Source organism: Calidris pugnax, unplaced genomic scaffold, assembly GCF_001431845.1.
Source record: "Calidris pugnax isolate Ruff unplaced genomic scaffold, ASM143184v1 scaffold105, whole genome shotgun sequence".
Classification (NCBI taxonomy): Eukaryota; Metazoa; Chordata; class Aves; order Charadriiformes; family Scolopacidae; genus Calidris; species Calidris pugnax.
This window is the reverse complement of record NW_015090857.1, coordinates 1,300,012-1,323,913: the sequence shown is the minus strand read 5'-3', so window position 1 is coordinate 1,323,913 and position 23,902 is coordinate 1,300,012. Positions and strand designations below refer to the sequence as shown.

Sequence of the window (23,902 nt, the reverse complement as noted above, 5' to 3'; positions counted from 1 at the left end):
AGGATAAGGCAGAACGTGTCAGGCAAAAAATTAAGTGTTCATTTTATGAACGTTCAAGGTATCATATCTAGTTAGGACACCAATGGTAAATACTGTATGTGAATGTTCTTCTGTTAGTGATTTGGTGATCAATTCAGGAATTGTTATTTTACAGTATTAGACACTTCACAGGGTTTAAAAGTTGGTCATCATGTATAATGCCCAGAGTTTTAGTTCTAGAAAATACGGCATTGATTAACATGAAGGTGGTTTGGATTGCTGTTTAAAAAATGTTTTTAAAGCCTTATATTGCTGTCTTACATGAACATCAAGGCTAACCATGAGTATTTGGTAAACAAACTGTGAAGTGAAAATGCATTCCTTTGAAAAGCTGCCAGTATGCTAATTTTCTAATTTGTTAATTTTGAGTCAAACTGGAGTCTGTGGGCTTATTTAATGCGCGGTGGAAATTGTGATACTCTTATGTGAACATTTCCATTAGAACTCTTAATACAACTGCAGCTAGAGACATCCTTATTTCATTTGATGCATAACGTTCTTGCTGAAAACTGGCTAAGTGCACAGGTTATCTGCATCTGTTTAAAATATTTTTGAGAAGCTTTGTGGACTTCTGGAATCTGGTTTTTTTGTGAGTAGCTGAGGAGAAGTCTGAAAACCAGCAGGAGCTGGAACGAGTAGACTATTTGACTTTGCAGTTTGAGGAAGAATCTGCACCTTTTTCTTGCAAACACACAGTATCTTATATAGCTGCTTTTTTATCAATAGCTGCTTTGTAGTAAAAAGTACTTCTTTATGTTATCCTCTCTAATCAGGGTTTAGAAATTTTAGCACTATCACGAGCTTGGAGAATTATCTTCTATAGAAGTGCTATGTTTTAAGTTCTTGCATTATTTCAGGTTTGCATTAGTTTTTAGTTTCAATACATACATTTTGTTTATTAAAGTTCACCATATTTTCAGAGTAAGGAAGAAAGTATTAGTGATTTCTGTCCTATTCCAAAGCTCCTGATTGAAGTTGTGGGGTTTTGATTACTAATTTAGTTTGTTAAACCATATTTAATAAGCTGTTTCTCTGATTTTAGCCAGCACAGTGCACTGCTGAGAGATGCTAGGAATATTATTAATTTTTTTTACATTTTCTGCAGAGATCAGTCTAACTTGTCGTGCCAAACAGAGGCACAGCTGGAGTGTGACACTTGGTAGCTGGATAATGAGTGCAGCTTTCAGTGGAATAAAACTATAATCATCAATTGCATTTCAGTGAAACTGTAAGAATATACTTTCAAAGAAAGAATTGTACATAAGGATTTTTTTTTTTTTAAACACAACATACAAAGTCCCTTTTTTCCTCAGCCTTATCTGAGGCGAAGGAGCACATGTCAGTAGAAGTTATGACACGGTGGCACTCTCCCAGTATTGTCTGTGCAAAGCAGTAGTTGAAATACTGTTTGGTCTAGATTTAAGTTCTGCAAGTCCAGCTGGTTTAGTGTTGCTTGCTAATGCTTTTGTAGCACACGTGTCTTCGTGTGTCTGCTGCAAAGGAGAAATCAAGAGAACCGTGCTGAATTTCAGGCACCGTGGTCTTCATGACTTTGCACAGAAGTTGCACATCATGGCCAAACTTCTTTAAGAAGTAATAAAGCCTTAAACAGCATCACTGATGTGTTATTTGATTTGTCTCTTTAATGGATGTATTTGATAACATTGCCACTTTGGGAAACATTACTGATGTGTGCTTTCGGGAGGATGTTTTAGTGTTTTTGCAGCACTTGGCTATTTACATCTTGTTCTCAGTGCTTTCTAACGGGCCATTCTTGTTTTATTAGAAGTTGAGAATTAAGGATATTAATGGTGTGATAATCCAAATTAGGCTTGAATGCTATTTCAAAGAAGGGATTTGTGTTTCACAGGGTGATAAAATTAGGATTCTATGAGATAGTTTGACTTTGGCCAATATTTTTGGTTCTAAGCTTCTAAGGGACAAAATACCCTTAATTTAAGTGATGGAAAGATGGTCTTTCAGGTACATTGTTTTGAGGAATCTTTCTTACAGCTCTCATTAACATTGATTAATTGAACTTCTAAAGCACCAAATTTTTCCAGGGTGGATTGCTGGTGTGGTGTTATTGATTATGTGTATTGTGATGCATGTTTTCCCTCTTGGGAGTTGTTTGGTGCTACTCCGAGGAGTCACTCGCGCAGGCTTTTGGAAGGAGTTATCCCTGCCGGCTCATGTTGCCACCATCCTGCATGTGACAGGGTTTTAAAGGAGGAATATAATAAGAGTGAATTGATGTGTCGATACTGAGCTTTGAGAGAACCATAAATAATTCATAGCATTGACTTTAAAAAAAAAAAGTTTTATGTTGACACTGGCACAACTTCAGTTTAGTCAATTATGCTTTAATCACTTACTACTCAAGCCCACCAAGCAGTCATATGTTTTGTTTCATACTAGAAAAATAAGTTTGACATCTCAACTCTGTGGCTATTCCCTGAGACTCAATAATAGGGGAAGTTAATACTACTCCAGCCTTCTTGACAATTGCAAAGGCAACTGAAGAAGTTCATTTTCTGTGCAAAATAAATACCGCAAGGGCCTTCTTTCTGTTTTCTCTGACCCATTTGATAGTAAATAATTTCCTTTGTGCCATTAATGATGATTAAACTGTAGAAAGCCTAAGCATTTTCTGTAGTTCAGGCAAGTTGTAGTATTAGCTCTACAATTGTTTTATAACTTAAAGCAAACCTTTATTAATTCAAATTGCATTATATTTTATTTATGAGGGTTTCGCTGTGTTTACACTAATACACAAACATTGCTGCAGTAATGCTATGCTGCATTTTGGTAATTTCAGTTATACCCACGTAGTGACCTTAGGTTGTGAAATTAGTGGCAGTATTGGGTCTCCTTTCTTTTGAGGATAACTGTCTTAATTTTTTATTTCTTGGAATCAGAAGATTTGGCCGCAAACCCATCTCAGAGCTGTGTTGTACTGAGTACTGCACGGAAGAGGATGGCTCCAGAGAGGTCTGAAATGGGACAGCAGAGGCTGCCAAACCATCAGCCTTTATCAGTGGTGTCCCCAAATAACTGGAAATATGACTGAATATTATGCTTGCAGTGGTCTGACTTGTAGGACAGCCTTTTGCCCCCACGATTGCCGCTCTGTGTGGCAAACTGGAGCTGGACAAGGTCTCCTACCTGCTGGAAGTGTTGAGTGTGAGCTTCCCTTCTCACCAGAAACCACCTAATTTCTGAGGATGTGTTTGGATGGGTTTTTTTAACTGCTTTTCTTGTAGTGCCATTTAGTTCTTTGTGTCTGATACTCTTCCTGCCTGATTGATCAGAAAATCCTTTATATAGAGATTATGGATTTAGGTTGAGCACATAAAATGCTCTTTTTATTATTAAAATAACTCTAGTAGTCTTGACTAAACCTGTGCTCGGGATGCTGAGGGGGGGAACTCTGTGAGGAGAAGCTGGGGCTCAGCTGGCTCTGACCGGTGCCCCACAGGGCATCCCTATACTGAGGGGTATCTCGGGGAGGGAAACATGCTTAAGAAAGGGCAAAACACCCCGCAGAGAGAGGAGGGGGGGAGCCAAAGGGAGTGAGAATCAGCCAGGAAACACCAAGGTCAGAGGAGCAGCTCCATGAGGCTGGGAAGCAGATCTTCATGGTGCCCGTGAGGACCCCACACTGGGGCAGGTGAATAGTTGCTGAAAGCTGAAGCAATTTGCAGGGTCCTGAATTTGGGTCACAACAACCCCAGGCAGCACTCCAGGCTGGGGGCAGAGTGGCTGGAAAGCTGCCCAGCAGAAAGGGACCTGGGGGTGTTGGTGGACTGTGGGCTGAACATGAGCCAGCAGTGTGCCCAGGTGGCCAAGAAGACCAACGGCATCCCGGCCTGTGTCAGGAACAGTGTGGTGAGTAGGACTTGGGAGGTGATCGTCCCCCTGTACTGGGCACTGGTGAGGCCCCACCTCGAGGGCTGTGTCCAGTTTTGGGCTCCCTACCATAAAAAAGAAATTGTTGCCCTTCTCTGGACCCGCTCCAGCACCTCAAAGATGGTGAGGGGTCTGGAGCACAAGTCTTATGAGGAGAGGCTGAGGGAACTGGGGTTGTTCAGCCTGGGGAAGAGGAGGCTGAGGGGAGACCTTATTGCTCTCTACAACTACCTGAAAGGAGGGTGTAGAGAGGTGGGGGTTGGTCTCTTCTCCCAAGTCACAGGCAACAGGACTAGAGGAAATGGCCTCAAGTTACACCAGGGGAGGTCCAGGCTGGATATTAGGAAAAGTTTTTTCACCAAAAGGGTTCTCAGCCATTGGAATGGGCTGCCCAGGGAGGTGGTTGAGGCCCCATCCCTGGAGGTGTTCAAAAGACGGGTTGATGTAGTGCTGGGAGATATGGTTTAGTGATGGTGTTGCTTTTTGTTTCTTGTGTGGGTGTCTATTCTTGTCAAAGTTAGGTTGACGGTTGGATAAAATGATCTTTAAGGTCCTTTCTAACCTAAAAGATTCTGTGATTCTGTGACTGGGGCGCCTCCATTTGTGTTTGCATCAGTGAGATTTGAATCACTGTGGTGTTCTTGACAAATGTTACAGTCCAGAACATGTTTTGCCCTAGAGTTTTAGTGCTTGTTGAACGTTAAATTTTAAAACTATAAGCAAATGCTTGAGAATGTGTACATATTCCTATGTAGCATGAGTGCTTTTATTGTGGGTTTGAAGAGTTTATTTTATAAAGACCTGTAATTATCATTGATAGCATAACTGAACTTTCCATTCATGGTCTTGTGGCGATTCTCCAGTAAATTTGTCATACTTGCATTTAAATCCAGCCCCTTTTCCCCCATATTTGAGCCCAGCAATTGAAGTAATGACTTATCTTTAAATTATAACTCTACTGCAAAAAGTTGCTTTTGTGAAAATACTTTGTCAGAATATAATACAGGATCTAACCATCTGCAAATAAAAATATTAACTGAAAATAATACAAACTGGTACTGTAAGAAATCAAAATTCCAATGTTAAGATGTACAGTCTTGGTAGCACATGTGTCTTCTGAAGTTAATGGCTTCACTTTTTTACTTTGCAGTAGGATCTTGTCTGAAGTGATAAAATGTCTACAAATCAAATTGTTGGGTTTTGAGGACTTGGAAAACACCAGTGAGGTCTTCTTTTTGTGCTAATTTTTAATGCATTTTTTTTGTTTATTGCTTTCCCTATTTGGGATGTAAACTTCAAAACTGTTTGGAATGTGGATCAAGTTGCTCCTACTTTTATAAATATTCACAATGATTTGTCTGTTACAATTAAATATTAGTCAAATATGCTTTGTGTTCAAAGAACCTGCTACTTTGGGAGAAGTATCAGTATATATAGCACCACCTGCAAAATATTTTCTTCCTAAAACACCTACATTTTCAAGCAGTGAAGCAGAAGGCTTTATGGAATGGCATTAATGTTGAGAAAGTATGATTGATGATGGTCTTGTCACTTGAAATTCATTTCAGGTGTTGCATTCCCAGCGTTAACGTAAAGTAATTCACTGTAACATAAATGGATGATTTTTATAATATGCACATCCAAGGTTAGTAAGGTAATAACTTTGGCAGCGCTCGCTTAAAAACGTGATTGCAGTGGCTTTGTCCTCTGAATCTCTCGGACCAAAGTTTGCTGGGAGAGTTTTGCAGAGAAGCAGCTGGTCTTCGTTTCTCACTAGTGTTGTGTTGGAAGGTCCTTGTCTGAGGCACGGGTCTGCTGAATAAAATGGTAATCTTTTGAGAGGGGGAAGTGAAATCAAGGGAAGTGACTTTGAGTGGGGTTTTGTGTCAGAGGGGACTCAAGCCTGTATGCGGAATGGCTACCTGCAAGACAGGGAAACTCACTGGACTTTCCTTTGTGGACTTTCTTTTTGCTGTGCCCCCTTAAATGTCCCGTTGTTGGCTATTTTTCTGAAATCCATGTCAGTTTTTTCCACTAATTGAAGTATATGTGTTTCTTTTGGAGGTTACGTAGGTTGCATGAAGTAATTATAAATACTGCTAGGAGGCTAAATGAAATTTGACTGTATTCAGTATTTTGTCTTTCGATTTCTTCTATCTGCTTCTTGCATCTCCTACAAAACACTTCAATTTGCAGCATAAACAATTGCTGTGGTCTCTGCTTGGTCCTCTTTGGTTTGATTTCCATGGAAATGCTTCTATCTTCTAATCAATATAGGTGTTTCATGATAGTAAAACTACCAAAGCAAGATGTGGAGGATTTGAAGCTTGAGAAGGCTTGCGTAACTGTTGAGGTGTTCCCCAAACTTCAGAAAAGCTGTTGGAATAGAATATATTAACAGGAAGTACATTTTATTTCTATGTTGTGGGATATACGCAATAACCTGAAAATGTGTCACTTATGACATTAAACAGGTACTATATTGAGACAACAGTTTATGAGCGTGCTGGTAAAAATGATTTGAGAATGATGTGCTGTTGTCGGTAAGAAAGAACTGACAATAGTTCTGGATAAGAATTAACCCAGTTAATGGCCACTGCTGTTGGTAAGTGAGCAGAAGCCTGTATTTCAGGATGGCTCTGTGTCAGAAGTTTGAGTTTTCTCCTGATTATTTTTTTTACAGCCTCCTGTGACCCAGAGACAGTTGCTAAGGGATAGCTGTAGTGGTATCTGCCTGGAGTTGGATTACACGAGACTTAATGACAAATCATTTCCTCAACTGTGTTCTATCATTTCCTTGGAGAAACCGAGTTATGTTTCTGGGAGTTAACTGGCAAGTGATCTGGCTGATGTGTACTGCCAGTGAAGATGTTCCTAGGGTGTTTCTCAGCCGTCCAGGTGTTTCACTGTGCAAGGAGACTGATTTGTGTGTGCGAATGTTTCCTGGGGAAACTTGATTTGTGCACTGGCAGCCCAGAAACCCAACCCCATCCTGGGCTGCATCAAAAGTGTGGCCAGCAAGGCCAGGGTGGTGATTCTGCCCCTCTGCTCTGCTCTCCTGAGACCCCACCTGGAGTCCTGTGTCCAGCTCTGGAGACCTCAACATAGAAAGGACGTGGACCTGTTGGAACAGGTCCAGAGGAGGGCCACGAGGATGACCAGAGGGATGGAGCACCTCTGCTGTGAGGACAGGCTGAGAGAGCTGGGGCTGTTCAGCCTGGAGAAGAGAAGACTCCAGGGAGACCTTCTAGCAGCCTTCCAATATCTGAAGGGAGTCCAGGAGAGCTGGGGAGGGACTCTTTGTCAGGGAGTGCAGTGACAGGACAAGGGGTAACGGTTTTAAATTGGAGGAGGGGAGATTTAGATTAGATACCAGAAAGAAATTCTTTGCTGTGAGGGTGGTGAGACACTGGAACAGGTTGCCCAGAGAAGCTGTGGATGCCCCATCCCTGGAGGGGTTCAAGGCCAGGCTGGATGGGGCTTGGAGCAACCTGGTCTGGTGGGAGGTGTCCCTGCCCAGGGCAGGAGGTTTGGAACTGGATGATCTTTAAGGTCCCTTCCAACTCTAACCATTCTATGGTCCTATGATTCTATTTATCTCAATAATTCTAGCTTCTGTGATAGTGGGGATCTGCATTTCTCACCTGTCTGTACATTAATAGAGGTCCATTATTGAGATCCAAGTTTGAACCACACATAAAACTTTAAGTGGTTGAAGAGACACGATTTACCTACCTCTACCCTGTACAGTAAATCATAAACTTCCCTTGAAATGAATACATTGAACCTTGCCTGCAACTTTGCAGGATTCTGTAAAGGAGCGTAAATCTTAGATGTGCTTTGTCTAAACCAATTGTTTTAAGTGATGTAGTTGCTTTTAGAACACAACAGTTAATCACTGGGCTTAATAAATGGATTCTTAAATTCATGATTGGTGAAAAGCAACATTGCTACGTGTTTGAACAAACATGGTCAAATCCTGACAGTAAAATTTTTATAGCATTTCTAAAGATTATGCCACTTCTAACTTTCAAATTGTTTATGACTAAACTGTGTAATATTTATGCTAAATTTGCAGTTCCTGTAGAATATAAATAATGTGCTTATTCTTGCTTGTCTCTTTGTCTAATTGCTCTGGTAACTCATTTCATCACTTCTGTTACATAAACTAAGTTTTCTTCCATTTGAAAGCTCTGTGGAGTATATTCCTTTGCCCGCTTCTTAAAATTGGACTTTTTCTTGCTCTAGCTCATCCCTTCTGCTAATCTCAAGCCTTGTGCGTTGAAAGAAATGTGGAGGTTTTGGGAGTCCCCCTTCCCTCCCTCCTGTCCCCCTATTTCTTCATTCAGTTTTAGAGTGCCCGGCTTGCATTTGCTTTTCAAAGTGATTATTTTCTTGCTTTGCTCCCTTGCTAAAAGCTGTTTTGGAGGAGGAGAGGAATTTTTTAAAAACTTTGCAATGTAATCCTAAAAAATTCTATACGACAGAAAAAGCACAAATGGTGCAAGAGTAAATGCACCTCCATTCACCACGGGGATTTTTCACTATTGTCTATAACACTTGCTTCTCATGATCCTTGGTTAGGTGTTAAAACCTGGCTAGTGTATTGCACATCCTCATAAACCTACTCTACAGATACCCCAAAAGTTGTGCCTTATTTATAGGGAATTATTATATAGCATACAAAATACCAGTATTTGTAGGAGTGGCTGTTGTGAGCGGTCACAATGAAAGCAGTGGTAGGTTTTGTAGCTGTTGAGAGCAGTGGGTGTCAGATGAAGCATCCAAGGAAGAATATGGAAGCATCCAAGAAAGAAGGGAGTAATGCAAGTTGTTTTGAGACCTAAATTAAATTGTAGTATCTTAAGTCATGATTGCAGTTTGGATTAACAGCCAAAAAAAGGCTGTGACGAATATGGAATATAGACGATAGGAAAAGGCTATGTTTAAAACATTTCATGCAAGTTTATGGAGCAAGGCAAACCCAAACAGGTTGAATCACTGACAATTGTGATGACTACCTTTCCAATGACATGGTTTGGTTTGGTTCCACCCCCTCCGTTCCCCCTCCCTAATACATTTCTCTGTGAAATGCATTCTTCTGAATAAAGTTCTCCTGAATAAAGTTGTATGATAGCCTCAGACCATGAATGTACACTGCATATGTGATGTTAATGTGTTTTTTCCATTCCTACTAACGATAAAGATCGGCTGACTATTGGGGAAGGACTAAATCTTAAATCCTTTTTTTTTTTTTCAGTCAGAAGGAAAAATGGGAAATGACTCTCAGTAGCTCCAAGTCAGACATGAAATAAATCAAACAACTGATTGTTGTATCAGATGACGCTTGGTTAATTAATGTATAGAATCTTTCTAGAGGTTGGAGCACTTCTTTAAGCAGCAAGTGTAAGAGTAAAGTATGTTTCAGTCTTATCTCAGAAATGCCTTTGCCAAGATGTATTTAAAAGAAATTCTGCTGTAAGACTCATTTAAAATAACCACTAATTTTACTGATTACGAAACTCAAGTGTTTTGAACTCTTTTAAGAAAAAGTGTAGCAATATGCTTTTTGAACTTAATGAATATTTATTTTTAAACTGTTTAAATATAGATGAAGTGAGTATTTTTAGAAATGCTAGTCACTGTCACTGCAGCTGATTTCTGGGTGGTCTCATTATGTGACTTTCCATTTTACTGCAGTTTCCCAAAGGGAATTTCATCTGTTAATTTATTTCTGCTGCAGTTAATTGCTAATCTGCATACTTATGCTAGAGAGGAAGTGGACGTTTTTTGCAGTTCTTGTAAATTAAGATTATTTGTCGGAATATATTTTTTTCTCCTGGTACCAGGAAAGCAGGGCATGTTTCAGGGGCAGGATATAGAGCTGAGCAGAATTTTTACAATAAAAACACCCCCCTGATGTCTTACGGGCAGTCTGTACAGGCTGTCACCGGGATCACTGGAGTGCTGTCTTCCTGGGATAATAGAAACGTGGATTAATCAGGCTGCAAATAGAGAGCTTGGGTAGTTAAACCTGGCTCTAGGAATATTGGGCCTGGCCCACTCCCTTCCCAGGGATTAATTTGCTTCAGGAGAGCATCAGGTGCCTCTGCGTTGCTTGTACTCTGCTGCCAGGCTCTTACTGGATCATTGGTGACCAGCAACCTACCTGCCTGAGAAGGGTCCTACTTCATCCTTGAATACCTTGACTGCAGAGAGATATTATTTTTTTTTTTAAAGTTGGGTAATGGGTCTGTTAGACTCAGCTGATTTCCTCCCCACCCCAGCTGTTTTCTTGTGAAGTTTCTCTTGGGTACCTGACACAGATTTTGAAAGGCTTTTTTTTTTGGTTGGTTGGTTCCAGAGGAGAGCCACCAAGCTGGTGAGGGGTCTGGAGAAGAAGTCACACGAGGAGAGGCTGAGGGAACTGGGCATGTTGAGTTTGGAGAAGAGGAGGCTGAGGGGAGACCTCATTGCCCTCTACGACTCCCTGAAAGGAGGGTGGAGAGAGGTGGGGGTTGGCCTCTTCTCCCACATGAATGATGACAGGAGCAGAGGAAAATGTATGAAATATTAGATTAGATACTGGGAAAAATTACTTTACTGGAAGGGTGGTCAGGCACTGGAACAACCTGTCCAGGGAGGTGGTGGAGTCACCATCCCTGGAGGTATTTAAGAAATGTGTAGATGTGGCACTTCAGGGCATGCTCTAGTGCCCGGGATTGTTGGGTTGGAGTGGTGGGGGTTTTTTGGTGGTTTTTTTTGTGTTTTGGTTTTTTTTTTCCCTGGATGTGTATGGTTGGACTCGATGATCTCAAAGGTCCCTTCCAACCATGAAGATTCTGTGATTCTTCTTGGGTTTTCTTTTGGCTATGCCTCTTGATGGATTATCTCAGGTCATTTTATAGTTCACTACTAATTTTTTTTTTTTTTTTCCTAAATTCCTGAAGTAGTGACCTACAGGGAAACACTGACCCACTGATGGGTCAGTGCCCTACCTTTTGCTAGGGAGCATACTTTCTAGTTAATTTTCCATTCCCCATTGAGAAATGTAGCCTGCTTTTCTCTATATTGCATCTGCATAGACAGTGATCTCGTGTGATCCATTGAGCCTGAAGAAAGGTATGGATTGAAAGTTGGGTGTGCAAATGTTACTGAGTTAGCTTTGTTTAAGAGAAGCCTTGTGCTGCTTTGTGCCACCTTTACAGGTCTACCTTCATCTGTCACTGTTTCAAGCCTGCCTGGATTTAGAAGCACTGGAGTCCTGAAGGATGTCATTGGCTTTGTGTAGAGCGCTTTGACATTGCTAGAAATTGAAATTTCTTTGCCTTAAGTGGCTTTCTTTTCTCTTATGTAAGGAGTAGGTGGTCTACAGTGATAATCTCTAGATTAGTAGGCATGTCTGTATGACCTTACCTGGGATCGTTTTTGGTATTCCTTGAATCTTCTTTTACTGTGAAATTGAAAACCAGGAGAGGTTTTCCGTAGGTTCTACACGTGTTACGTACTTTTGGTAGTGTGTCAAGTGGAAGTGTGTATATATATATCTTGTATCATCTCATTTGTCTGATGATGCCTCATCTATCTGAAGGAGACAACACAAAAAAGTACTATAATACAGATGTTTTGTAATAAAAATGGATTTTGAAAGGCAGTGATAGATTTATTCAGCATCCTGGGGCACAGGAAAGTCAAGGTATCAGTAACACTTTGTAACAGCTTGTACTCGCTCGGTAGATTTTTGAAAGGACACTGAATTAGTTTCCTGGATGTGTATGGTTGGACTCGATGATCTCAAAGGTCCCTTCCAACCATGAAGATTCTGTGATTCTTGTTGGGTTTTCTTTTGGCTATGCCTCCTGCTGGATTATCTCAGGTCATTTTAAAGTTCACTACTAATCTTTTCTTTTTTCCTAAATTCCTGAAGTAGTGACCTACAGGGAAACACTGACCCACTGATGGGTCAGTGCCCTACCTTTTACTAGGGAGCATACTTTCTAGTTAATTTTCCATTCCCTATTGAGAAATGTAGCCTGCTTTTCTCTATATTGCATCTGCATAGACAGTGATCTCGTGTGATCCGTTGAGCCTGAAGAAAGGTACGGATTGAAAGTTGGGTGTGCAAATGTTACTGAGTTAGCTTTGTTTAAGAGAAGCCTTGTGCTGCTTTGTGCCACCTTTACAGGTCTACCTTCATCTGTCACTGTTTCAAGCCTGCCTGGATTTAGAAGCACTGGAGTCCTGAAGGATGTCATTGGCTTTGTGTAGAGCGCTTTGACATTGCTAGAAATTGAAATTTCTTTGCCTTAAGTGGCTTTCTTTTCTCTTATGTAAGGAGTAGGTGGTCTACAGTGATAATCTCTAGATTAGTAGGCATGTCTGTATGACCTTACCTGGGATCGTTTTTGGTATTCCTTGAATCTTCTTTTACTGTGAAATTGAAAACCAGGAGAGGTTTTCCGTAGGTTCTACATGTGTTATGTACTTTTGGTAGTGTGTCAGGTGGAAGTATATATATATATATATATATATAGTCTTGTATCATCTCATTTGTCTGATGATGCCTCATCTATCTGAAGGAGGAGACACAAAAAAGTACTATAATACAGATGTTTTGTAGTAAAAATGGATTTTGAAAGGCAGTGATAGATTTATTCAGCATCCTGGGGCACAGGAAAGTCAAGGTATCAGTAACATTTTGTAACAGCTTGTACGCACTCTGTAGATTTTTGAAAGGACACTGAATTCGCTGTTCAGTGTCTGAGTTGTAGAAAGGCAGAAAATAACATGAAATATCAGGGAAACAGACCAATGAAGACATACAGCTTCAATTTACATGTAGCTTGTGATCTTTTTAGCTGTATTTTTTTTCTATATTTATGTCAACAAATTCCTTTTTATGTAAATACTGGTGTTTTTCTGTTTGCAAGGAATAACGTTTAATTTAAATAATCTGTAGTCTTAAACAAATAGCAGAAAGCAAAGGGTTTTTTTATTATCATCTGCCACGAGTTAAGCAAAATGACATGATTTATTAATGACTACAGCCTTTGTTTATATATGTACATATGAAAGAAATGGATTAAGCTTGGATGTAGTGCTTACAGCTTCTTAAACCACATCAGTTTCCCTGGTTGTCTTCCTGGTTGAGCTGCCAAAATGAGGTGAAGGTTGTTCTGTTACCAGCTTTGTTCATCCCAAAGGGTTTGTGTTTATTTTTACTCCACCCTTTGGATTCATACCCAGGAAAAGCCTGGCTTACTCTTGCATCTAGTTTCGCTTACGATCAAACTGTCAATGCATTTTTGTTGCTGTTCTTGACTGACCCACCATGCTCACGGTGTATGAGTCCAGGTGCTTCACTGGCCGGAGAGGTCATAGGGATACCCTCTGGCCTTGGCCATCAGAGAGCACCTCAAGAGTGAGGAACAGCGTAACCCAGGCAAACCCTGCCTGAAACGCAGCCTTTCTGTACATTCCGTTGAGGATGAGCTGAAGACAGAGGATTGAGCTCTTCATTCAAAACAAAATTGTATTTTGTGTCTAATGTAGAATGTATGGAAATGAGGTTGATTTTATTCTCTTGGTATACACCCAATGCAAATAAGCGTTTCACTAAATGTCATTAATTTTTAGTTCTGTGATTAATTTCCCCGTACCTGTCAGTAGGAACTGATAAGCAAAAGTTAAGAAATGATCAACATTTAAAAATTCTGATGATGTCTTAACCGTAGCCTCATGAATCTGCTTGCATATGGCATTCATAGTGATTAGGCTTTTACATATTGGTGATGTGTAGCTCACTCTGGTTTTTAATCTGGTGTAGCAGATACCACCTGGTGCGTTCAAAGTATGAGGCAATTCTGCATTTTGTCCATGGTGTTGTGACTATATAGATTAATCTTTGAGTCATTAGACTTTATTCCATAAGGTTTAGCATCAACTAAAGCAAGTATCTGACTGTAAATGAGTAATTATGTTTTTCTCTTAATTATTGCCAAGACAGCCTAGTGTTGGTTTTGGTTTTTTTTTTTTTATGGGCAATTCCTGTTCTTGTTTTCTCTCCTTAGTCTCTTAGTTAATTTTGTTCCTAATGTCATTGTATTCTTGTTAAATGGGCACTTCTTGTTCCTTTTTTTAACACTCTATGTTAAAAGCTTTGTATTATCTTTAGAAGATAAGTGATTCTTTCGTGATATTTTTTTATCAACTACTGCTGATACTGGAAAATAATGCTCTTTTGACTTATAGATAAGATGAAAAACTGTGTCATTAATCAGCTAGCTACTCATCCATTTTGAAAACTCTGCTGCTGTTTTCATGTCTTTTTAGCTTTCTAAGATTATTCCTTGTGCATTTTCCTTCGGCTTCCTTTCAGGTTCCCTCCAGTCTTCTATAACCTGAAGTACTGCAGATGCATCACCATCAGTGCACATCTGGCTGTAAGGGTCACCCTGTGTTTAGAGCTTTGGTTTTGGCCTTATGTGGCAAGATAAAGCAATACAATACTCTTGAAAAATATTTGACACATTTTCTGACCTAATTTGTCTATAAGCAGCATTTTTCCTATTGCTCATTTTTGCTGTTTTCTTCCTGTAGTGAAGTTTTTTCCTACAGCTTGCGACAGTCTTTCTCAACATCATAAAAGTAATAAGAGAAGTAGTACTTCATCAGTAGTAGAGATCTGACTTAAAAATCCTAACTACAAGGTATTAGTGATACCTTAGTGATAAAAGTTGTCTTTCCTGTGTTTTTCAGTTACATACTTGCCTTTATAACCTATGTTTGTGAAGTCAGAATAGCAGTGTGCTGTATATACTTGTGTACTCCATTGAATTGAAAATACAGTTTAATTCATAGAATCATCTAGGTTGGAAGAGACCCTTGGGATCATCGAGTCCAACCATCTACCCTACTCTACAAAGTTCTCCCCTACACCATATCCCCCAACACCACATCTAAATGACTCTTAAACTCATCCAAGGATGGTGACTCAACCACCTCCCTGGGCAGCCTATTCCAATGCCCAACTTCTTTTCCAATTCTGCTTCTTTGGTTTTGTCCTGTGCATACTTAAATGTTTAGAGCAAGGCAAATGCAGTCTTTTGGGCAAACTTAACCGCCATCAAAATGTTCTGTGCTTTCCTCATTTTCCCAGCGTATACTAGAATCATCTGATGAGTTAGGGATGGACAAATGGAGTCAAAGTCTTATTTTCTGAGTGATACTTCCAAGCAGGCTGGGATGATATGCAGTTGTTTTCATCTGTCACTTATTAAAGGCATTAGGTGCAGAAAGTTTGAGTTTTGGAGGGGGGAGTAGCATTTTGTTGCGTGTGCCTTTTCATTTTGACTTATTGAGCTGACTTTAAAGAGCAGAGATAATCTCTTAGACAAATAATTTCCCATTAATCCTGGCTTCGTAAAACAATGTCATTTATGGGTTGTGGGGTGACCGTCATTGCTTTGGCATGTTATCAGAGCTGTTTTCTCCTTATCTCTTCCATTGTCTCTTGCACGTATTTGAAAACAATTTTATTTTCCCGACCTCAGTAACCTTATTGTCCTTGTCCCAGATAATTTTTCTCCTGCTTAAATATTCTGTACAGGCTTAGGTTTGGTGAGGTCACAAGTTAATATGAAAAGAAGTTATGTGTCTTATGCAAAGTGGAAAGTGGTGTTTCACGTGGTTTTCAAGATCCATTAGAGAAAACATAAAAAGCAAAATTAAAGATTAATTGCTGTGCAGATTCTGAGTCTGGGTTTTTGTGGTCATAGCGATGATGGGATATGTTGACTGCTATAGGAGGTCTGCTTAGTAAGACTTGTCATCATAGAGTCATAGAGTTGTCTAGATTGGAAGGGACCTTCCGGATCATCAAGTCCAGCCATCAACCTAACACTGAGAAAAAACATCACTAAACCATGTCTCTAAGCACTATGTCAGCCCGTCTTCTAAATACCTCCAGGGATGGTGCCTCAACCACTTCCCTGGGCAGCCCATTCCAAAGCTTAATAATGCTTTAGGTGAAAAATTTTTTCCTAATATCCAATCTAAATCTTCCCTGCTGCAACTTGAGGCCATTTCCTCTTGTCCTATTGCCTGTTCCTTGAAAGAAGAGATTGACCCCCACCTCTTTACATCCTCCTTTCAGGGAGTTATAGAGAGCAAGGTCTCCCCTCAGCCTCCCTTTCTCCAGGCTGAGCTCCCCCAATCTGCTCCTCATAAGACCTCTTCTCCAGACCTCTCACCAGCTTTGTTGTCCGCACCTCAATGTCTTTCTTGTACTGAGAGGCCCAACACACATCAGTGTATTTCAGGAAATAAAGTATTTAATGAGTATTTAAAAAAAAAAGTGTCATGCAACACATCTGGTTGCAGTTAAGTGAGAAGATCGCTAGAGCCTTTTTGGTGTCTGAGTATTATGCCAAACCAATCTACGAAAGAATTCGTAAATAGTCTCTCATTGACAAGTGATTATTTATTATTTGCTATTGGTGTGTTGATAAACTACCCAGAACGAGCCTGCTCCATATTTGTGTCTAGTCACTTCTAGCTTGTATATCAACCTTATTGTTTTTATGCTGTATTTAGCAGTGGCTTTGTTGAGCTATGTTGTAAGTAGCTTTTTTTTTTGTACTTTATTTAGTCTTTCTCTACACAGGTTATTTTCTGTCATGAGAACATGCTACAAGGAGTTGTGAGCAGCTTAGATCCTTTAGGGCTTTACAATTACTCAGCTGCCATGGCGAAACAGATTTGATGCTAGCAGCAGGAGTTCCTTGGCTAATATAAATACTTGAACTAGTAATTACAGCCTCTGATCCTCTGCCAATAGTAATTACATCCTCTCTTCCTCCGCCCCAAGGGAGGTGAACTGCTGTAACTCGGGAGGAGCCAAACTTCTGCTGTCTGTTGCTATCAGACCCTTGGCCAGTACCCATTGTATATTTTCATGGCTCCCAATGGATCGTAAGGTGTGGTTTGAGGAACACTAGAATAATACGAAGAATACAAAGGATATTCACTCACAGGTTTTGCCTAACAATATGTTGGTCTTGACTTAGAAAATGGATACTGGATCTGTTCAAAGACTAATGCTTGGGGAATATGTTCTTCATAAATACTTTTTTTTTTTAATTTTTAAATGCCCCCTTTATTTGAAGACATACTGTAAAGTACTTCTCTCCTGAAATGCAATTGTGATACCTGGTTGGGCACTTCGTTAGGTTGGGTATTTTTCTTTTGCACGTTCAACTGGCTTCAAACAGCCACTTCTATCTTTCTAACCCTTACACTTTTGGTTGCTGGACTCTATAGTCTTTCACAACCCATGTGCTACAGTTATGTGCATTTTTTTACTCAGTGTCTAACTGTTTCATTAGTCATCTCCCAGTAAGTATATGCACTGGGTAATGGGAGTAGCTTTCAGACTTTATTCCAGATGACCAGTAGTCAGAAAAAAAATACAGGCTGGTGAGAGTCATGGTCCTAATAGTACCCTCTGATATTTTCCTAGTGTCCTGCCCATGAAATCTGTCCTTGAAAAGTAGTAGACGCACCTCAGTTGTTAGTAAACTCTTCTGTTTGTCTGCTAATCTTTTCAATTACACTGTTGTCTGATTAGGGAGCTAATTTTCTGTGATTATTTTGTTGTTTAAATACTTTAGAATTTAACAAACTGAAAACTTGTAATTGGCATATAACGTGTTTTCCCCGTAGAGTCTCTGCTGGTGTGTACAGTTTATGTTCTTTTTTTCTTCTGTTTTGCTTTCTGAGGGATAAAAGTGTCTCTCTCACCTAATATTTTCCTGTGAAGCTTGCTAGGACTTAGTGTCTTTCAGAGTCTTTTCTCTATCATTTGTGGTGAGATGGGCTAAGATGGGTAAAAGCTGTTAATTCTAACACTTAAAGATGAGTGTGGATAGCAGGATCACTCAGCACTCATTCTTTTTTTTTTTCTAGGAAAAAATGGGCAAAGTAGTTGTCAGGGTGTTTACTTATGTTTTGATTTGCTGGTCCAACCTTGGTTGAAAATGTGTCTGTTTGTCAGTGAAGCTGTATTGTTGTCCAGATGGGACACGCAGACTGAAAGGTTCAGTGTCTTGATGACATTAAATGTAATGCTTTTCAAAGTATCCATCTTTAGGAAAGGTTGAATTGCTTTTCTACTCTAGTTAGGAATGGATTTGCTGGCCTGCGTCTAAGATTCTGTTAAGGGAGGTGTTAAGCGAGCGTGTATGGAGTACCACACTTGCCACTTTACAGCAGCCTTGTTTGTGTACAAGGTCTTGGTTCTGTACCAGATGTATTCAGGAAGGACACCTTGGTGGGATAGCCATTTTTTTTTCACGAGTGTGCTCCACGTTGTTCATTTCGTTACAACACCATTGCATGCAGGGCTAATTTAAACAAGCCAGCAGAAGTTACTCTCCACAACTTCTGCTTTTCCCATGTTCACGTCTAACTGTATACATGCTTTAAGATCCAAGGTCTTGCCAAGCTGTGTGGTGAAGGTGCCTGAATTTGTGTCCTAGCCCTCTACTCAGCACTGGTGAGGCTGTACCTGGAGTACCACGTCCAATTCTGGGCTCCCCAGTACAAAAGAGAGAGATAGACATAGTGGAGAAAGCCCAGCAAAGGGTCACTAAAATGATGAAGGGACTGGACTCTGTGGAGAAAGGCTGAGTGAGCTGGGACTGTTCACCCTAGAGAAGGCATGGCTTGGAGGGATCTTATCAACGTATATTATAGATACCTGAGGATGACTGGGCACTAGCACAGGTTGCCCAGACAGGTTGTGGAGTCTCCTGCCTTGGAGATATTCAAAAGTCAGCTGGACATGGTCCTGTGCAACCAACTCTGGGTGGCTCTGCTTGAGAATGGGGATTGTATCATATGGCCTCTGGAGAAGATTCCTTCCATCACCTCTGGATAGGTCTTTTCCAACCTCAACAGTTCTGTGATTCTGTGGTTAGGTAAAAAAGTAGTAGAAAGAGGTGACCAAGCCAGTCCATTTGACTGAGGGACTAGATTATGGCTCATAACTTAATGGTCATTTTTACTTTCTCAGCTTCTGTGTCATGGCTCTAGAGATTCAGGCAATCTTAAGCGAGCGTGTATGGAGTACCACACTTGCCAATTTACAGCAGCCTTGTTTGTGTACAAGGTCTCGGTTCTGTACCAGATGTATTCAGGAAGGACATCTTGGTGGGATAGCCATTTTTTTTTTCACGAGTGTGCTCCACGTTGTACATTTCATTACACCACCATTGCATGCAGGGCTAATTTAAACAAGCCAGCAGAAGTTACTCTCCACAACTTCTGCTTTTCCCATGTTCATGTCTAACTGTATACATGCTTTGAGATCCAAGGTCTTGCCAGGCTGTGTGGTGAAGGTGTCTGAATTTGTGTCCTAATTGTTCAAGAGCTTTAATTGAAGTTTTCTATTTGTGTTCTCTCCTTTGCCTCGTCTTAACTGGTCATCTTTCTTACTGGTTCTGTAAAATATAGTGCTCTTGCCATTGTTATTGGTTAACATCAAGGGGTGAACCACATCTAATTGTTGAATGTGGGAAGGATTGCAAACCTATCTGGTTAATGGCTCTTCAACATGAAAAACCAGGACAAAAGACAGGACAAGTGATAATAAATTAAACACGCAGAGACACAGGCTCTGAGGAGTGGGCGATAATTAAGAAGAAGCCAAAGACCAAAACTATCAGACTCTTGGTTGAAGGAGCAGATCAAAGCCTTGAGGGGAAACAAGATTATCACGTGTCTCGTGGAAAAGAGCAAATTTATGGGATATTTAAGGGGCCTTGTGGGATTGTTTAAGAGTTATTATGGATCATCTAATGGAAGAGCCAAAGGCAGGAAAAGGGAGTGTAAGAAATCTGCTGATAATCAGGTTTGTGCCCAGTGCCTTCTTGCTGCAGTAATAACTTAATGAGAAAATCTATCTTATTAAACGCTATTCCTAATTATTTTCCTGGTTGAGGTTTCTCTCTGTTCCCTGTGTGCATGGTGCTAGTGAACTTCAATCCAGAGTAGCTGGTGGGTATCTCAGAGGTCCGAGAGCCGGAGCCCATAGGTCTGGGGGTGGGATGCTGGAGAGAGCAGAGGGTTTGGGAGGCAGGGACTGATGTCCAAGCCAGCTTCTAGAGGGAGAGTCAGGGCTTCGAGAGGCAGCCTCTGGGGAGACCACAGTTTGTGCACAGCTGTGAGAGGCTCATGTGCATGACATCAGTCAACATGTATGAACAGACCAGACCATGTTTCTTTATGCGTGTGCTGTTTGTGTGTGTGTGGTGCCTCTTCTTGTGTTTGTGGTGTTCTGGTGGCCGTGAAGGTGTCTGAATTTGTGTCCTAATTGTTCAAGAGCTTTAATTGAAGTTTTCTATTTGTGTTCTCTCCTTTGCCTCGTCTTAACTGGTCATCTTTCTTACTGGTTCTGTAAAATATAGTGCTCTTGCCATTGTTATTGGTTAACATCAAGGGGTGAACCACATCTAATTGTTGAATGTGGGAAGGATTGCAAACCTATCTGGTTAATGGCTCTTCAACATGAAAAACCAGGACAGAAGACAGGACAAGTGATAATAAATTAAACACCCAGAGACACGGGCTCTGAGGAGTGGGTGATAATTAAGAAGAAACCAAAGACCAAAACTATCAGACTCTTGGTTGAAGAAGCAGCTCAAAGCCTTGAGGGGAAACAAGATTATCACGTGTCTCATGGAAAAGAGCAAATTTATGGGATATTTGAGGGGCCTTGTGGGATTGTTTAAGAGTTATTATGGATCATCTAATGGAAGAGCCAAAGGCAGGAAAAGGGAGCGTAAGAAATCTGCTGATAATTAGGTTTGTGCCCAGTGCCTTCTTGCTGCAGTAATAACTTAATGAAAAAATCTATCTTTTTAAACGCTATTCCTAATTATTTTCCTGGTTGAGGTTTCTCTCTGTTCCCTGTGTGCATGGTGCTAGTGAACTTCAGTCCAGAGTAGCTGGTGGGTATCTCAGAGGTCCCAAGAGCTGGAGCCCATAGGTCTGGGCGTGGGATGCTGGAGAGAGCAGAGGGTTTGGGAGGCAGGGACTGATGTCCAAGCCAGCTTCTAGAGGGAGAGTCAGGGCTTTGAGAGGCAGCCTCTGGGGAGACCACAGTTTGTGCACAGCTATGGGAGGCTCATGTGCAACTCATCAGTCAACACGTATGAACAGACCAGACCACTTATAGAGTTTCTTTATGCGTGTGCTGTTTGTTTGTGTGTGGTGCCTTTTCTTGTGTTTGTGGTGTTCTGGTGGCTAGCAGTGTCTGTACAGTGTGTGCATGTGTTACCAGACACCAAGATAGGTTAGGGGTAGACCTGCTGGAAAACATTTCTGAGGAGAAGGATCTGGGGGTCCTGGTGGACAGTAACTATCCATGGGCCAGCAATGTGCCCTTGTGGCCAAGAGGCCAATGGGATCCTGGGCTGCGTAGATAAGAGAGTGTGGCCAGGTCTGGGGGTGGGATGCTGGAGAGAGCAGAGGGTTTGGGAGGCAGGGACTGATGTCCAAGCCAGCTTCTAGAGGGAGAGTCAGGGCTTCGAGAGGCAGCCTCTGGGGAGACCACAGTTTGTGCACAGCTGTGAGAGGCTCATGTGCATGACATCAGTCAACATGTATGAACAGACCAGACCATGTTTCTTTATGCGTGTGCTGTTTGTGTGTGTGTGGTGCCTCTTCTTGTGTTTGTGGTGTTCTGGTGGCCAGCAGTGTCTGTACAGTGTGTGCATGTTTGCTGCAGTAATAACTTAATGAAAAAATCTATCTTTTTAAACGCTATTCCTAATTATTTTCCTGGTTGAGGTTTCTCTCTGTTCCCTGTGTGCATGGTGCTAGTGAACTTCAGTCCAGAGTAGCTGGTGGGTATCTCAGAGGTCCCAAGAGCTGGAGCCCATAGGTCTGGGCGTGGGATGCTGGAGAGAGCAGAGGGTTTGGGAGGCAGGGACTGATGTCCAAGCCAGCTTCTAGAGGGAGAGTCAGGGCTTTGAGAGGCAGCCTCTGGGGAGACCACAGTTTGTGCACAGCTATGGGAGGCTCATGTGCAACTCATCAGTCAACACGTATGAACAGACCAGACCACTTATAGAGTTTCTTTATGCGTGTGCTGTTTGTTTGTGTGTGGTGCCTTTTCTTGTGTTTGTGGTGTTCTGGTGGCTAGCAGTGTCTGTACAGTGTGTGCATGTGTTACCAGACACCAAGATAGGTTAGGGGTAGACCTGCTGGAAAACATTTCTGAGGAGAAGGATCTGGGGGTCCTGGTGGACAGTAACTATCCATGGGCCAGCAATGTGCCCTTGTGGCCAAGAGGCCAATGGGATCCTGGGCTGCGTAGATAAGAGAGTGTGGCCAGGAGGTGGAGGGAGGTCATTCTCCCCCTCTGCTCTGCACTGGGGAGGCCACAACTGGAATCCTGCATCCAGTTCTGGGCTCCCCAGTTCAAGAGAGACAGGGAACTGCTGGAGAGAGTCCAGCGTAGGGCAACAAAGATGATGGAGGGATTAGAGCATCTCCCTGATGAGGAAAGGCTGAGAGAGCTGGGACTCTTGAGCCTGGAGAAGAGAAGGCTGAGGGGAGACCTTATTCATGCTTACAAGTATCTAAAGGGTGGTTTGAGGGAGGATGGAGCCGAGATGTTCAAGCCCCACCTGGATGGAGTCCTGAGTGATGTGCTCTGGGCAGCCCTGCTTTGGCAGGGGAGTTGGACTGGATGATCTCTAGAAGGTCCCTTCCAACTCCAACAATTCTGTGATTCCGTGTATGAGGGGTACATGGTCAGCCTTGCTACTGGCTGGGGGCTAGGGTCAGGAGGTGTGGCAGCAGCGTGCTGGTGGTGGGCTGGGAAGGAGAGCATCTGAGGGCCTTGAAGCTTTGGCTTCATGTTAGCTGCTTGCTCTGTGCACTTCGGCTTTTACTTGAAAGCACCAAGCTACAGGCCTTAATAGGAGGTCAAATGGAGGTCCCACGGCCATAGTTAAGTTCTAAGGCAACAATATTATATTTCAGTATTAAGTAGTTTTTTTGAAGACTTGGTTTTCTGCTTCATGAACTTCAGTCCTAGGGGAAGTGCTCTTGTGTTAGAGTGTATTTTTACTCAAAAGTAAAATATTTGTGGTAATTGCAAACTTAAACTTCTTAAAAAAAATAAAATAAAGTCAACTGTAAAATATGCATAACTGAGCAAAAGTTTTCCAAATACCTTTTTACTTTTAGAAAATGGAGAGTATCTAAGTGTTAGCAGCAGAACAATTATTTCCAAGCAGAGAGAATAAAACACTGAAATTCAAATGCCTTTGTGGTTTGAAAGTAAGAGGTTGGCATCACGCAAACTGTTATAATAAAACCTTTTCGGTCTTTGCAGTTATTTCAGATCAAGTATGGAATTCCTAATGCTTACTTAAATTTGTTTGAACTTGTATAGTAACTTTCTGAAGGAAGAAAAAGTCAATACGTGAAGATTTGGCAAGGTCATTAAATAGAAAATGCTTTGCAATAGGATCCTTTTTCCTTAGAAGTGAATGTCTTTACCCTGTGTAACTGAACAGGAAGGTAGCCTTTGGCAGCATCGACTGTGGTGAAGAATGCTACTCCTGTCTTTACCCTGTGTAACTGAACAGGAAGGTAGCCTTTGGCAGCATCGACTGTGGTGAATAATGCTACTCCCTAATGACAAGTGTTTTTAAGATTTTTGTTAATTATTTTTATTAATTATTAATATGTTGTTATTTTTGTTAATTCTTTTTCTCTGAAAGCGATCTAAGAGTAAAATGATCTCGTTTCTAAAAAATCACTTCATCTTTTTCTTATAACTTCTGAAAAAGGATTTAACAATCCTGTTAGAATTTGTCTAACTGTGAAAATTTCACTAATTGCAGATGAAAACTTGGACTTTTGAGGACACTTAGAGAAT

At 41.2% G+C, this 23,902-nt stretch overlaps 1 protein-coding gene across 3 annotated transcripts in view; it reads left to right on the top strand.

Annotated features, from left to right (window-relative positions):
- PRIM2 (primase, DNA, polypeptide 2 (58kDa)) overlaps nt 1-23,902 on the top strand; it is a 118,218-nt gene that overhangs the window by 26,740 nt on the left and 67,576 nt on the right. The window lies entirely within an intron of this gene.